This window comes from Doryrhamphus excisus, chromosome 2 (assembly GCF_030265055.1).
Source record: "Doryrhamphus excisus isolate RoL2022-K1 chromosome 2, RoL_Dexc_1.0, whole genome shotgun sequence".
NCBI classification, from domain to species: Eukaryota; Metazoa; Chordata; class Actinopteri; order Syngnathiformes; family Syngnathidae; genus Doryrhamphus; species Doryrhamphus excisus.
This window is the reverse complement of record NC_080467.1, coordinates 21,775,956-21,786,081: the sequence shown is the minus strand read 5'-3', so window position 1 is coordinate 21,786,081 and position 10,126 is coordinate 21,775,956. Positions and strand designations below refer to the sequence as shown.

General features: G+C 52.2%; 27 non-coding genes and 17 pseudogenes across 27 annotated transcripts; all 44 read left to right on the top strand.

Annotated features, from left to right (window-relative positions):
• Positions 1–106: 106 nt before the first annotated feature.
• On the top strand, positions 107–215 carry LOC131122001 (5S ribosomal RNA; annotated as a pseudogene).
• A 112-nt stretch (positions 216–327) lies between these two features.
• LOC131121196 (5S ribosomal RNA) lies at positions 328–446 on the top strand. The gene has a single exon (XR_009127730.1). It is a non-coding gene; the product is annotated as a 5S ribosomal RNA (ribosomal RNA).
• A 112-nt stretch (positions 447–558) lies between these two features.
• On the top strand, positions 559–677 carry LOC131120640 (5S ribosomal RNA). The gene has a single exon (XR_009127188.1). It is a non-coding gene; the product is annotated as a 5S ribosomal RNA (ribosomal RNA).
• A 112-nt stretch (positions 678–789) lies between these two features.
• On the top strand, positions 790–898 carry LOC131122132 (5S ribosomal RNA; annotated as a pseudogene).
• A 112-nt stretch (positions 899–1,010) lies between these two features.
• On the top strand, positions 1,011–1,129 carry LOC131121717 (5S ribosomal RNA). Its single transcript, XR_009128214.1, has one exon. It is a non-coding gene; the product is annotated as a 5S ribosomal RNA (ribosomal RNA).
• Positions 1,130–1,241: 112 nt separating this feature from the next.
• Positions 1,242–1,360, top strand: LOC131122126 (5S ribosomal RNA). Its single transcript, XR_009128538.1, has one exon. It is a non-coding gene; the product is annotated as a 5S ribosomal RNA (ribosomal RNA).
• A 112-nt stretch (positions 1,361–1,472) lies between these two features.
• On the top strand, positions 1,473–1,591 carry LOC131121184 (5S ribosomal RNA). Its single transcript, XR_009127718.1, has one exon. It is a non-coding gene; the product is annotated as a 5S ribosomal RNA (ribosomal RNA).
• Positions 1,592–1,703: 112 nt separating this feature from the next.
• LOC131121608 (5S ribosomal RNA) lies at positions 1,704–1,822 on the top strand. The gene has a single exon (XR_009128111.1). It is a non-coding gene; the product is annotated as a 5S ribosomal RNA (ribosomal RNA).
• Positions 1,823–1,934: 112 nt separating this feature from the next.
• LOC131122881 (5S ribosomal RNA) lies at positions 1,935–2,043 on the top strand (annotated as a pseudogene).
• Positions 2,044–2,155: 112 nt separating this feature from the next.
• LOC131121183 (5S ribosomal RNA) lies at positions 2,156–2,274 on the top strand. Its single transcript, XR_009127717.1, has one exon. It is a non-coding gene; the product is annotated as a 5S ribosomal RNA (ribosomal RNA).
• A 112-nt stretch (positions 2,275–2,386) lies between these two features.
• LOC131121597 (5S ribosomal RNA) lies at positions 2,387–2,505 on the top strand. The gene has a single exon (XR_009128100.1). It is a non-coding gene; the product is annotated as a 5S ribosomal RNA (ribosomal RNA).
• A 112-nt stretch (positions 2,506–2,617) lies between these two features.
• Positions 2,618–2,726, top strand: LOC131122880 (5S ribosomal RNA; annotated as a pseudogene).
• Positions 2,727–2,838: 112 nt separating this feature from the next.
• Positions 2,839–2,958, top strand: LOC131121553 (5S ribosomal RNA). Its single transcript, XR_009128058.1, has one exon. It is a non-coding gene; the product is annotated as a 5S ribosomal RNA (ribosomal RNA).
• A 111-nt stretch (positions 2,959–3,069) lies between these two features.
• Positions 3,070–3,188, top strand: LOC131122852 (5S ribosomal RNA; annotated as a pseudogene).
• Positions 3,189–3,300: 112 nt separating this feature from the next.
• LOC131120597 (5S ribosomal RNA) lies at positions 3,301–3,419 on the top strand. The gene has a single exon (XR_009127147.1). It is a non-coding gene; the product is annotated as a 5S ribosomal RNA (ribosomal RNA).
• Positions 3,420–3,531: 112 nt separating this feature from the next.
• On the top strand, positions 3,532–3,650 carry LOC131121586 (5S ribosomal RNA). The gene has a single exon (XR_009128089.1). It is a non-coding gene; the product is annotated as a 5S ribosomal RNA (ribosomal RNA).
• A 112-nt stretch (positions 3,651–3,762) lies between these two features.
• Positions 3,763–3,881, top strand: LOC131121302 (5S ribosomal RNA). Its single transcript, XR_009127818.1, has one exon. It is a non-coding gene; the product is annotated as a 5S ribosomal RNA (ribosomal RNA).
• A 112-nt stretch (positions 3,882–3,993) lies between these two features.
• Positions 3,994–4,103, top strand: LOC131123989 (5S ribosomal RNA; annotated as a pseudogene).
• A 112-nt stretch (positions 4,104–4,215) lies between these two features.
• LOC131122493 (5S ribosomal RNA) lies at positions 4,216–4,334 on the top strand (annotated as a pseudogene).
• Positions 4,335–4,446: 112 nt separating this feature from the next.
• Positions 4,447–4,565, top strand: LOC131120106 (5S ribosomal RNA). Its single transcript, XR_009126668.1, has one exon. It is a non-coding gene; the product is annotated as a 5S ribosomal RNA (ribosomal RNA).
• A 111-nt stretch (positions 4,566–4,676) lies between these two features.
• Positions 4,677–4,795, top strand: LOC131120624 (5S ribosomal RNA). Its single transcript, XR_009127173.1, has one exon. It is a non-coding gene; the product is annotated as a 5S ribosomal RNA (ribosomal RNA).
• A 113-nt stretch (positions 4,796–4,908) lies between these two features.
• Positions 4,909–5,037, top strand: LOC131121911 (5S ribosomal RNA; annotated as a pseudogene).
• A 112-nt stretch (positions 5,038–5,149) lies between these two features.
• On the top strand, positions 5,150–5,258 carry LOC131122555 (5S ribosomal RNA; annotated as a pseudogene).
• Positions 5,259–5,370: 112 nt separating this feature from the next.
• LOC131120779 (5S ribosomal RNA) lies at positions 5,371–5,489 on the top strand. The gene has a single exon (XR_009127324.1). It is a non-coding gene; the product is annotated as a 5S ribosomal RNA (ribosomal RNA).
• Positions 5,490–5,601: 112 nt separating this feature from the next.
• Positions 5,602–5,710, top strand: LOC131123799 (5S ribosomal RNA; annotated as a pseudogene).
• A 112-nt stretch (positions 5,711–5,822) lies between these two features.
• On the top strand, positions 5,823–5,941 carry LOC131120463 (5S ribosomal RNA). The gene has a single exon (XR_009127017.1). It is a non-coding gene; the product is annotated as a 5S ribosomal RNA (ribosomal RNA).
• Positions 5,942–6,053: 112 nt separating this feature from the next.
• On the top strand, positions 6,054–6,162 carry LOC131123300 (5S ribosomal RNA; annotated as a pseudogene).
• A 112-nt stretch (positions 6,163–6,274) lies between these two features.
• Positions 6,275–6,393, top strand: LOC131122809 (5S ribosomal RNA; annotated as a pseudogene).
• Positions 6,394–6,505: 112 nt separating this feature from the next.
• Positions 6,506–6,614, top strand: LOC131122000 (5S ribosomal RNA; annotated as a pseudogene).
• A 112-nt stretch (positions 6,615–6,726) lies between these two features.
• LOC131121195 (5S ribosomal RNA) lies at positions 6,727–6,845 on the top strand. The gene has a single exon (XR_009127729.1). It is a non-coding gene; the product is annotated as a 5S ribosomal RNA (ribosomal RNA).
• A 112-nt stretch (positions 6,846–6,957) lies between these two features.
• LOC131120639 (5S ribosomal RNA) lies at positions 6,958–7,076 on the top strand. Its single transcript, XR_009127187.1, has one exon. It is a non-coding gene; the product is annotated as a 5S ribosomal RNA (ribosomal RNA).
• Positions 7,077–7,188: 112 nt separating this feature from the next.
• On the top strand, positions 7,189–7,297 carry LOC131122131 (5S ribosomal RNA; annotated as a pseudogene).
• A 112-nt stretch (positions 7,298–7,409) lies between these two features.
• On the top strand, positions 7,410–7,528 carry LOC131121686 (5S ribosomal RNA). Its single transcript, XR_009128184.1, has one exon. It is a non-coding gene; the product is annotated as a 5S ribosomal RNA (ribosomal RNA).
• Positions 7,529–7,640: 112 nt separating this feature from the next.
• Positions 7,641–7,759, top strand: LOC131122125 (5S ribosomal RNA). The gene has a single exon (XR_009128537.1). It is a non-coding gene; the product is annotated as a 5S ribosomal RNA (ribosomal RNA).
• A 112-nt stretch (positions 7,760–7,871) lies between these two features.
• Positions 7,872–7,990, top strand: LOC131121181 (5S ribosomal RNA). Its single transcript, XR_009127715.1, has one exon. It is a non-coding gene; the product is annotated as a 5S ribosomal RNA (ribosomal RNA).
• A 112-nt stretch (positions 7,991–8,102) lies between these two features.
• Positions 8,103–8,221, top strand: LOC131121575 (5S ribosomal RNA). Its single transcript, XR_009128079.1, has one exon. It is a non-coding gene; the product is annotated as a 5S ribosomal RNA (ribosomal RNA).
• A 112-nt stretch (positions 8,222–8,333) lies between these two features.
• On the top strand, positions 8,334–8,442 carry LOC131122879 (5S ribosomal RNA; annotated as a pseudogene).
• A 112-nt stretch (positions 8,443–8,554) lies between these two features.
• Positions 8,555–8,673, top strand: LOC131121180 (5S ribosomal RNA). The gene has a single exon (XR_009127714.1). It is a non-coding gene; the product is annotated as a 5S ribosomal RNA (ribosomal RNA).
• A 112-nt stretch (positions 8,674–8,785) lies between these two features.
• On the top strand, positions 8,786–8,904 carry LOC131121564 (5S ribosomal RNA). The gene has a single exon (XR_009128068.1). It is a non-coding gene; the product is annotated as a 5S ribosomal RNA (ribosomal RNA).
• Positions 8,905–9,016: 112 nt separating this feature from the next.
• LOC131122878 (5S ribosomal RNA) lies at positions 9,017–9,125 on the top strand (annotated as a pseudogene).
• Positions 9,126–9,237: 112 nt separating this feature from the next.
• Positions 9,238–9,357, top strand: LOC131121551 (5S ribosomal RNA). Its single transcript, XR_009128056.1, has one exon. It is a non-coding gene; the product is annotated as a 5S ribosomal RNA (ribosomal RNA).
• Positions 9,358–9,468: 111 nt separating this feature from the next.
• Positions 9,469–9,587, top strand: LOC131122851 (5S ribosomal RNA; annotated as a pseudogene).
• Positions 9,588–9,699: 112 nt separating this feature from the next.
• On the top strand, positions 9,700–9,818 carry LOC131120596 (5S ribosomal RNA). The gene has a single exon (XR_009127146.1). It is a non-coding gene; the product is annotated as a 5S ribosomal RNA (ribosomal RNA).
• A 112-nt stretch (positions 9,819–9,930) lies between these two features.
• On the top strand, positions 9,931–10,049 carry LOC131121552 (5S ribosomal RNA). The gene has a single exon (XR_009128057.1). It is a non-coding gene; the product is annotated as a 5S ribosomal RNA (ribosomal RNA).
• The last annotated feature ends 77 nt before the right edge of the window (positions 10,050–10,126 follow it).

The window sequence follows — 10,126 nt, the reverse complement described above, 5'->3', positions numbered from 1 at the left end:
GGTTTCTGCTCTTGCCTGACAGCAGAGGGCGCTGTTTGACAATTTTTGCTGGAGTCTAGTTTGGCCTGCGTCGCCTTCAAATAGGATCTTTTCAGTTGCCCTGGCAGCTTACGGCCATACTACCCTGAAAGCGCCCGATCTCGGAAGCTAAGCAGGGGTGGGCCTGGTTAGTACTTGGATGGGAGACCGCCTGGGAATACCAGGTGCTGTAAGCTTTTTATGGTTTCTGCTTTTGCCTGACAGCAGAGGGCGCTGTTTGACATGTTTTGCTGGAGTCGAGTTTGGCCTGCGTCACCTTCTAAAAGGATCTTTTCAGTTGACCTGGCAGCTTACAGCCATACTATCCTGAAAACGCCCGATCTCGTCCGATCTCGGAAGCTAAGCAGGGGCGGGCCTGGTTAGTATTTGGATGGGAGACCGCCTGGCAATACCAGGTGCTGTAAGCTTTTTATGGTTTCTGCTCTTGCCTGACAGCAGAGGGCGCTGTTTGACACTTTTTGCTGGAGTCTAGTTTGGCCTGCGTCGCCTTCAAATAAGATTTTTTCAGTTGTCCTTAAAGCTTACGGCCATACTACCCTCAAAACGCCCGATCTCGTTCGATCTCGGAAGCTAAGCAGGGGCGGGCCTGGTTAGTACTTGGATGGGAGACCGCCTGGGAATACCAGGTGCTGTAAGCTTTTTATGGTTTCTGCTCTTGCCTGACAGCAGAGGGCGCTGTTTGACACTTTTTGCTGGAGTCTAGTTTGGCCTGCGTCGCCTTCAAATAGGATCATTTCAGCTGCCCTGACAGCTTACGGCCATACTACCCTGAAAACGCCCGATCTCGGAAGCTAAGCAGGGGTGGGCCTGGTTAGTACTTGGATGGGAGACCGCCTGGGAATACCAGGTGCTGTAAGCTTTTTATGGTTTCTGCTTTTGCCTGACAGCAGAGGGCGCTGTTTGACAAGTTTTGCTGGAGTCTAGTTTGGCCTGCGTCACCTTCAAATAGGATCTTTTCAGTTGACCTGGCAGCTTACGGCCATACTACCCTGAAAACGCCCGATCTCGTCCGATCAAGGAAGCTAAGCAGGGGCGGGCCTGGTTAGTACTTGGATGGGAGACCGCCTGGGAAAACCAGGTGCTGTAAGCTTTTTATGGTTTCTGCTCTTGCCTGACAGCAGAGGGCGCTGTTTGACACTTTTTGCCAGAGTCTAGTTTGGCCTGCGTCACCTTCAAATAGGATCTTTTCAGTTGACCTGGCAGCTTACGGCCATACTACCCTGAAAATGCCCGATTTCGTCTGATCTCGGAAGCTACGCAGGGGCGGCCCTGGTTAGTACTTGGATGGGAGACCGCCTGGGAATACCAGGTGCTGTAAGCTTTTTATGGTTTCTGCTCTTGCCTGACAGCAGAGGGCGCTGTTTGACAATTTTTGCTGGAGTCTAGTTTGGCCTGCGTCGCCTTCAAATAGGATCTTTTCAGTTGATCTGGCAGCTTACGGCCATACTACCCTGAAAACGCCCGATCTCGTCCGATCTTGGAAGCTAAGCAGGGGTGGGCCTGGTTAGTACTTGGATGGGAGACCGCCTGGCAATACCAGGTGCTGTAAGCCTTTTATGGATTCTGCTCTTGCCTGACAGCAGAGGGCGCTGTTTGACACTTTTTGCTGGAGTCTAGTTTGGCCTGCGTCGCCTTCAAATAGGATCTTTTCAGTTGCCCTGGCAGCTTACGGCCATACTACCCTGAAAACGCCCGATCTCGTCCGATCTCGGAAGATAAGCAGGGGTGGGCCTGGTTAGTACTTGGATGGGAGACCGCCTGGGAATACCAGGTGCTGTAAGCTTTTTATGGTTTCTGCTCTTGCCTGACAGCAGAGGGCGCTGTTTGACACTTTTTGCTGGAGTCTAGTTTGTCCTGCGTCGCCTTCAAATAGGATCTTTTCAGTTGCCCTGGCAGCTTTCGGCCATACTACCCTGAAAACGCCCGATCTCGGAAGCTAAGCAGGGGCGGGCCTGGTTAGTACTTGGATGGGAGACCGCCTGGGAATACCAGGTGCTGTAAGCTTTTTATGGTTTCTGCTCTTGCCTGACAGCAGAGGGCGCTGTTTGACAATTTTTGCTGGAGTCTAGTTTGGCCTGCATCGCCTTCAAATAGGATCTTTTCAGTTGATCTGGCAGCTTACGGCCATACTACCCTGAAAACGCCCGATCTCGTCCGATCTTGGAAGCTAAGCAGGGGTGGGCCTGGTTAGTACTTGGATGGGAGACCGCCTGGCAATACCAGGTGCTGTAAGCCTTTTATGGATTCTGCTCTTGCCTGACAGCAGAGGGCGCTGTTTGACACTTTTTGCTGGAGTCTAGTTTGGCCTGCGTCGCCTTCAAATAGGATCTTTTCAGTTGCCCTGGCAGCTTACGGCCATACTACCCTGAAAACGCCCGATCTCGTCCGATCTCGGAAGATAAGCAGGGGTGGGCCTGGTTAGTACTTGGATGGGAGACCGCCTGGGAATACCAGGTGCTGTAAGCTTTTTATGGTTTCTGCTCTTGCCTGACAGCAGAGGGCGCTGTTTGACACTTTTTGCTGGAGTCTAGTTTGTCCTGCGTCGCCTTCAAATAGGATCTTTTCAGTTGCCCTGGCAGCTTTCGGCCATACTACCCTGAAAACGCCCGATCTCGGAAGCTAAGCAGGGGCGGGCCTGGTTAGTACTTGGATGGGAGACCGCCTGGGAATACCAGGTGCTGTAAGCTTTTTATGGTTTCTGCTCTTGCCTGACAGCAGAGGGCGCTGTTTGACATGTTTTGCTGGAGTCTAGTTTGGCCTGCGTCACCTTCAAATAGGATCTTTTCAGTTGACCTGGCAGCTTACGGCCATACTACCCTGAAAACGCCCGATCTCGTCCGATCTCGGAAGCTAAGCAGGGGCGAGGCCTGGTTAGTACTTGGATGGGAGACAGCCTGGGAATACCAGGTGCTGTAAGCTTTTTATGGTGTCTGCTCTAGCCTGACAGCAGAGGGCGCTGTTTGACACTTTTTGCTGGATCTAGTTTGGCCTGCGTCACCTTCAAATAGGATCTTTTCAGTTGACCTGGCAGCTTACGGCCATACTACCCTGAAAATGCCCGATTTTGTCTGATCTCGGAAGCTACGCAGGGGCGGCCCTGGTTAGTACTTGGATGGGAGACCGCCTGGGAATACCAGGTGCTGTAAGCTTTTTATGGTTTCTGCTCTTGCCTGACAGCAGAGGGCGCTGTTTGACAATTTTTGCTGGAGTCTAGTTTGGCCTGCGTCGCCTTCAAATAGGATCTTTTCAGTTGATCTGGCAGCTTACGGCCATACTACCCTGAAAACGCCCGATCTCGTCCGATCTCGGAAGCTAAGCAGGGGTGGGCCTGGTTAGTACTTGGATGGGAGACCGCCTGGCAATACCAGGTGCTGTAAGCCTTTTATGGATTCTGCTCTTGCCTGACAGCAGAGGGCGCTGTTTGACACTTTTTGCTGGAGTCTAGTTTGGCCTGCGTCGCCTTCAAATAGGATCTTTTCAGTTGCCCTGGCAGCTTACGGCCATACTACCCTGAAAACGCCCGATCTCGTCCGATCTCGGAAGATAAGCAGGGGTGGGCCTGGTTAGTACTTGGATGGGAGACCGCCTGGGAATACCAGGTGCTGTAAGCTTTTTATGGTTTCTGCTCTTGCCTGACAGCAGAGGGCGCTGTTTGACACTTTTTGCTGGAGTCTAGTTTGGCCTGCGTCACCTTCAAATAGGATCTTTTTAGTCGACCTGGCAGCTTACGGCCATACTACCCTGAAAATGCCCGATCTCGTCCGATCTCGGAGGCTAAGCAGGGGCGGGCCTGGTTAGTACTTGGATGGGAGACCGCCTGGGAATACCAGGTGCTGTCAGCTTTTTATGGTTTCTGCTCTTGCCTGACAGCAGAGGGCGCTGTTTGACATTTTTTGCTGGAGTCGAGTTTGGCCTGCGTCGCCTTCAAATAGGATCTTTTCAGTTGACCTGGCAGCTTACGGCCATACTACCCTGAAAGTGCCCGATCTCGGAAGCTAAGCAGGGGCGGGCATTGGTTAGTACTTGGATGGGAGACCGCCTGGGAATACCAGGTGCTGTCAGCTTTTTATGGTTTCTGCTCTTGCCTGACAGCAGAGGGCGCTGTTTGACATTTTTTGCTGGAGTCGAGTTTGGCCTGCGTCGCCTTCAAATAGAATCTTTTCAGTTGCCCTGGCAGCTTACGGCCATACTACCCTGAAAATGCCCGATCTCATCCGATCTAGGAAGCTAATCAGGGGCGGGCCTGGTTAGTACTAGGATGGGAGACCTTCTGGGAATACCAGCTGCTGTAAGCTTTTTATGGTTTCTGCTCTTGCCTGACAGCAGAGGGCGCTGTTTGACACTTTTTGCTGGAGTCTAGTTTGGCCTGCGTCACCTTCAAATAGGATCTTTTTAGTCGACCTGGCAGCTTACGGCCATACTACCCTGAAAACGCCCGATCTCGTCCGATCTCGGAAGCTAAGCAGGGGCGGGTCTGGTTAGTACTTGGATGGGAGACCGCCTGGGAATACCAGGTGCTGTAAGCCTTTATGGTTTCTGCTCTTGCCTGACAGCAGACGGCGCTGTTTGACACTTTTTGCTGGAGTCGAGTTTGGCCTGCGTCGACTTCAAATAGGATCTTTTCAGTTGCCCTGGCAGCTTACGGCCATACTACCCTGAAAACGCCCGATCTTGTCTGATCTCGGAAGCTAAGCAGGGGCGGGCCTGGTTAGTACTTGGATGGGAGACCGCCTGGGAATACCAGGTGCTGTAAGCTTTTTATGGTTTCTGCTCTTGTCTGACAGCAGAGGGCGCTGTTTGACCCTTTTTGCTGGAGTCTAGTTTGGCCTGCGTCGCCTTCAAAATAAGATTTTTTCAGTTGTCCTTAAAGCTTACGACCATACTACCCTGAAAACGCCCGATCTCGTCCGATCTCGTCTGATCTCGGAAGCTAAGCAGGGGGGGGCCTGGTTAGTACTTGGATGGGAGACCGCCTGGGAATACCAGGTGCTGTAAGCTTTTTATGGTTTCTGCTCTTGCCTGACAGCAGAGGGCGCTGTTTGACACTTTTTGCTGGAGTCTAGTTTTGCCTGCGTCACCTTCAAATAGGATCTTTTCAGTTGACCTGGCAGCTTACGGCCATACTACCCTGAAAACGCCCGATCTCGGAAGCTAAGCAGGGGCGGGCCTGGTTAGTACTTCGATGGGAGACCGCCTGGGAATACCAGGTGCTGTAAGCTTTTTATGGTTTCTGCTCTTGCCTGACAGCAAAGGGCGCTGTTTGACACTTTTTGCCAAAGTCTAGTTTGGCCTGCGTCACCTTCAAATAGGATCTTTTCAGTTGACCTGGCAGCTTATGGCCATACTACCCTGAAAACGCCCGATCTCGTCCGATCTCGGAAGCTAAGCAGGGTCGGGCCTGGTTAGTACTTGGATCGGAGACCGCCTGGGAATACCAGGTGCTGTAAGCTTTTTATGGTTTCTGCTCTTGCCTGCCAGCAGAGGGCGCTGTTTGACACTTTTTGCTGGAGTCTAGTTTGGCCGGCGTCGCCTTCAAATAGGATCTTTTCAGTTGATCTGGCAGCTTACGGCCATACTACCCTGAAAACGCCCAATCTCAGAAGCTAAGCAGGGGCGGGCCTGGTTAGTACTTGGATGGGAGACCGCCTGTGAATACCAGGTGCTGTAAGCTTTTTATGGTTTCTGCTCTATCCTGACAGCAGAGGGCGCTGTTTGACATGTTTTGCTGGAGTCTCGTTTGGCCTGCGTCACCTTCAAATAGGATCTTTTCAGGTGACCTGGCAGCTTACGGCCATACTACACTGAAAACGCCCGATCTCGTCCGATCTCGGAAGCTAAGCAGGGGCGGGCCTGGTTAGTACTTGGATGGGAGACCGCCTGGGAATACCAGGTGCTGTAAGCTTTTTATGGTTTCTGCTCTTGCCTGACAGCAGAGGGCGCTGTTTGACACTTTTTGCTGGAGTCTAGTTTGGCCTGCGTCGCCTTCAAATAGGATCTTTTCAGCTGCCCTGGCAGCTTACGGCCATACTACCCTGAAAACGCCCGATCTCGGAAGCTAAGCAGGGGCGGGCCTGGTTAGTATTTGGATGGGAGACCGCCTGGCAATACCAGGTGCTGTAAGCTTTTTATGGTTTCTGCTCTTGCCTGACAGCAGAGGGCGCTGTTTGACACTTTTTGCTGGAGTCTAGTTTGGCCTGCGTCGCCTTCAAATAAGATTTTTTCAGTTGTCCTTAAAGCTTACGGCCATACTACCCTCAAAACGCCCGATCTTGTTCGATCTCGGAAGCTAAGCAGTGGCGGGCCTGGTTAGTACTTGGATGGGAGAACGCCTGGGAATACCAGGTGCTGTAAGCTTTTTATGGTTTCTGCTCTTGCCTGACAGCAGAGGGCGCTGTTTGACAATTTTTGCTGGAGTCTAGTTTGGCCTGCGTCGCCTTCAAATAGGATCTTTTCAGTTGCCCTGGCAGCTTACGGCCATACTACCCTGAAAGCGCCCGATCTCGGAAGCTAAGCAGGGGTGGGCCTGGTTAGTACTTGGATGGGAGACCGCCTGGGAATACCAGGTGCTGTAAGCTTTTTATGGTTTCTGCTTTTGCCTGACAGCAGAGGGCGCTGTTTGACATGTTTTGCTGGAGTCTAGTTTGGCCTGCGTCACCTTCAAAAAGGATCTTTTCAGTTGACCTGGCAGCTTACAGCCATACTATCCTGAAAACGCCCGATCTCGTCCGATCTCGGAAGCTAAGCAGGGGCGGGCCTGGTTAGTATTTGGATGGGAGACCGCCTGGCAATACCAGGTGCTGTAAGCTTTTTATGGTTTCTGCTCTTGCCTGACAGCAGAGGGCGCTGTTTGACACTTTTTGCTGGAGTCTAGTTTGGCCTGCGTCGCCTTCAAATAAGATTTTTTCAGTTGTCCTTAAAGCTTACGGCCATACTACCCTCAAAACGCCCGATCTCGTTCGATCTCGGAAGCTAAGCAGGGGCGGGCCTGGTTAGTACTTGGATGGGAGACCGCCTGGGAATACCAGGTGCTGTAAGCTTTTTATGGTTTCTGCTCTTGCCTGACAGCAGAGGGCGCTGTTTGACACTTTTTGCTGGAGTCTAGTTTGGCCTGCGTCGCCTTCAAATAGGATCATTTCAGCTGCCCTGACAGCTTACGGCCATACTACCCTGAAAACGCCCGATCTCGGAAGCTAAGCAGGGGTGGGCCTGGTTAGTACTTGGATGGGAGACCGCCTGGGAATACCAGGTGCTGTAAGCTTTTTATGGTTTCTGCTTTTGCCTGACAGCAGAGGGCGCTGTTTGACAAGTTTTGCTGGAGTCTAGTTTGGCCTGCGTCACCTTCAAATAGGATCTTTTCAGTTGACCTGGCAGCTTACGGCCATACTACCCTGAAAACGCCCGATCTCGTCCGATCAAGGAAGCTAAGCAGGGGCGGGCCTGGTTAGTACTGGGATGGGAGACCGCCTGGGAAAACCAGGTGCTGTAAGCTTTTTATGGTTTCTGCTCTTGCCTGACAGCAGAGGGCGCTGTTTGACACTTTTTGCCAGAGTCTAGTTTGGCCTGCGTCACCTTCAAATAGGATCTTTTCAGTTGACCTGGCAGCTTACGGCCATACTACCCTGAAAATGCCCGATTTCGTCTGATCTCGGAAGCTACGCAGGGGCGGCCCTGGTTAGTACTTGGATGGGAGACCGCCTGGGAATACCAGGTGCTGTAAGCTTTTTATGGTTTCTGCTCTTGCCTGACAGCAGAGGGCGCTGTTTGACAATTTTTGCTGGAGTCTAGTTTGGCCTGCGTCGCCTTCAAATAGGATCTTTTCAGTTGATCTGGCAGCTTACGGCCATACTACCCTGAAAACGCCCGATCTCGTCCGATCTTGGAAGCTAAGCAGGGGTGGGCCTGGTTAGTACTTGGATGGGAGACCGCCTGGCAATACCAGGTGCTGTAAGCCTTTTATGGATTCTGCTCTTGCCTGACAGCAGAGGGCGCTGTTTGACACTTTTTGCTGGAGTCTAGTTTGGCCTGCGTCGCCTTCAAATAGGATCTTTTCAGTTGCCCTGGCAGCTTACGGCCATACTACCCTGAAAACGCCCGATCTCGTCCGATCTCGGAAGATAAGCAGGGGTGGGCCTGGTTAGTACTTGGATGGGAGACCGCCTGGGAATACCAGGTGCTGTAAGCTTTTTATGGTTTCTGCTCTTGCCTGACAGCAGAGGGCGCTGTTTGACACTTTTTGCTGGAGTCTAGTTTGTCCTGCGTCGCCTTCAAATAGGATCTTTTCAGTTGCCCTGGCAGCTTTCGGCCATACTACCCTGAAAACGCCCGATCTCGGAAGCTAAGCAGGGGCGGGCCTGGTTAGTACTTGGATGGGAGACCGCCTGGGAATACCAGGTGCTGTAAGCTTTTTATGGTTTCTGCTCTTGCCTGACAGCAGAGGGCGCTGTTTGACAATTTTTGCTGGAGTCTAGTTTGGCCTGCATCGCCTTCAAATAGGATCTTTTCAGTTGATCTGGCAGCTTACGGCCATACTACCCTGAAAACGCCCGATCTCGTCCGATCTTGGAAGCTAAGCAGGGGTGGGCCTGGTTAGTACTTGGATGGGAGACCGCCTGGCAATACCAGGTGCTGTAAGCCTTTTATGGATTCTGCTCTTGCCTGACAGCAGAGGGCGCTGTTTGACACTTTTTGCTGGAGTCTAGTTTGGCCTGCGTCGCCTTCAAATAGGATCTTTTCAGTTGCCCTGGCAGCTTACGGCCATACTACCCTGAAAACGCCCGATCTCGTCCGATCTCGGAAGATAAGCAGGGGTGGGCCTGGTTAGTACTTGGATGGGAGACCGCCTGGGAATACCAGGTGCTGTAAGCTTTTTATGGTTTCTGCTCTTGCCTGACAGCAGAGGGCGCTGTTTGACACTTTTTGCTGGAGTCTAGTTTGTCCTGCGTCGCCTTCAAATAGGATCTTTTCAGTTGCCCTGGCAGCTTTCGGCCATACTACCCTGAAAACGCCCGATCTCGGAAGCTAAGCAGGGGCGGGCCTGGTTAGTACTTGGATGGGAGACCGCCTGGGAATACCAGGTGCTGTAAGCTTTTTATGGTTTCTGCTCTTGCCTGACAGCAGAGGGCGCTGTTTGACATGTTTTGCTGGAGTCTAGTTTGGCCTGCGTCACCTTCAAATAGGATCTTTTCAGTTGACCTGGCAGCTTACGGCCATACTACCCTGAAAACGCCCGATCTCGTCCGATCTCGGAAGCTAAGCAGGGGCGAGGCCTGGTTAGTACTTGGATGGGAGACAGCCTGGGAATACCAGGTGCTGTAAGCTTTTTATGGTGTCTGCTCTAGCCTGACAGCAGAGGGCGCTGTTTGACACTTTTTGCTGGATCTAGTTTGGCCTGCGTCACCTTCAAATAGGATCTTTTCAGTTGACCTGGCAGCTTACGGCCATACTACCCTGAAAATGCCCGATTTTGTCTGATCTCGGAAGCTACGCAGGGGCGGCCCTGGTTAGTACTTGGATGGGAGACCGCCTGGGAATACCAGGTGCTGTAAGCTTTTTATGGTTTCTGCTCTTGCCTGACAGCAGAGGGCGCTGTTTGACAATTTTTGCTGGAGTCTAGTTTGGCCTGCGTCGCCTTCAAATAGGATCTTTTCAGTTGATCTGGCAGCTTACGGCCATACTACCCTGAAAACGCCCGATCTCGTCCGATCTCGGAAGCTAAGCAGGGGTGGGCCTGGTTAGTACTTGGATGGGAGACCGCCTGGCAATACCAGGTGCTGTAAGCCTTTTATGGATTCTGCTCTTGCCTGACAGCAGAGGGCGCTGTTTGACACTTTTTGCTGGAGTCTAGTTTGGCCTGCGTCGCCTTCAAATAGGATCTTTTCAGTTGCCCTGGCAGCTTACGGCCATACTACCCTGAAAACGCCCGATCTCGTCCGATCTCGGAAGATAAGCAGGGGTGGGCCTGGTTAGTACTTGGATGGGAGACCGCCTGGGAATACCAGGTGCTGTAAGCTTTTTATGGTTTCTGCTCTTGCCTGACAGCAGAGGGCGCTGTTTGACACTTTTTGCTGGAGTCTAGTTTGGCCTGCGT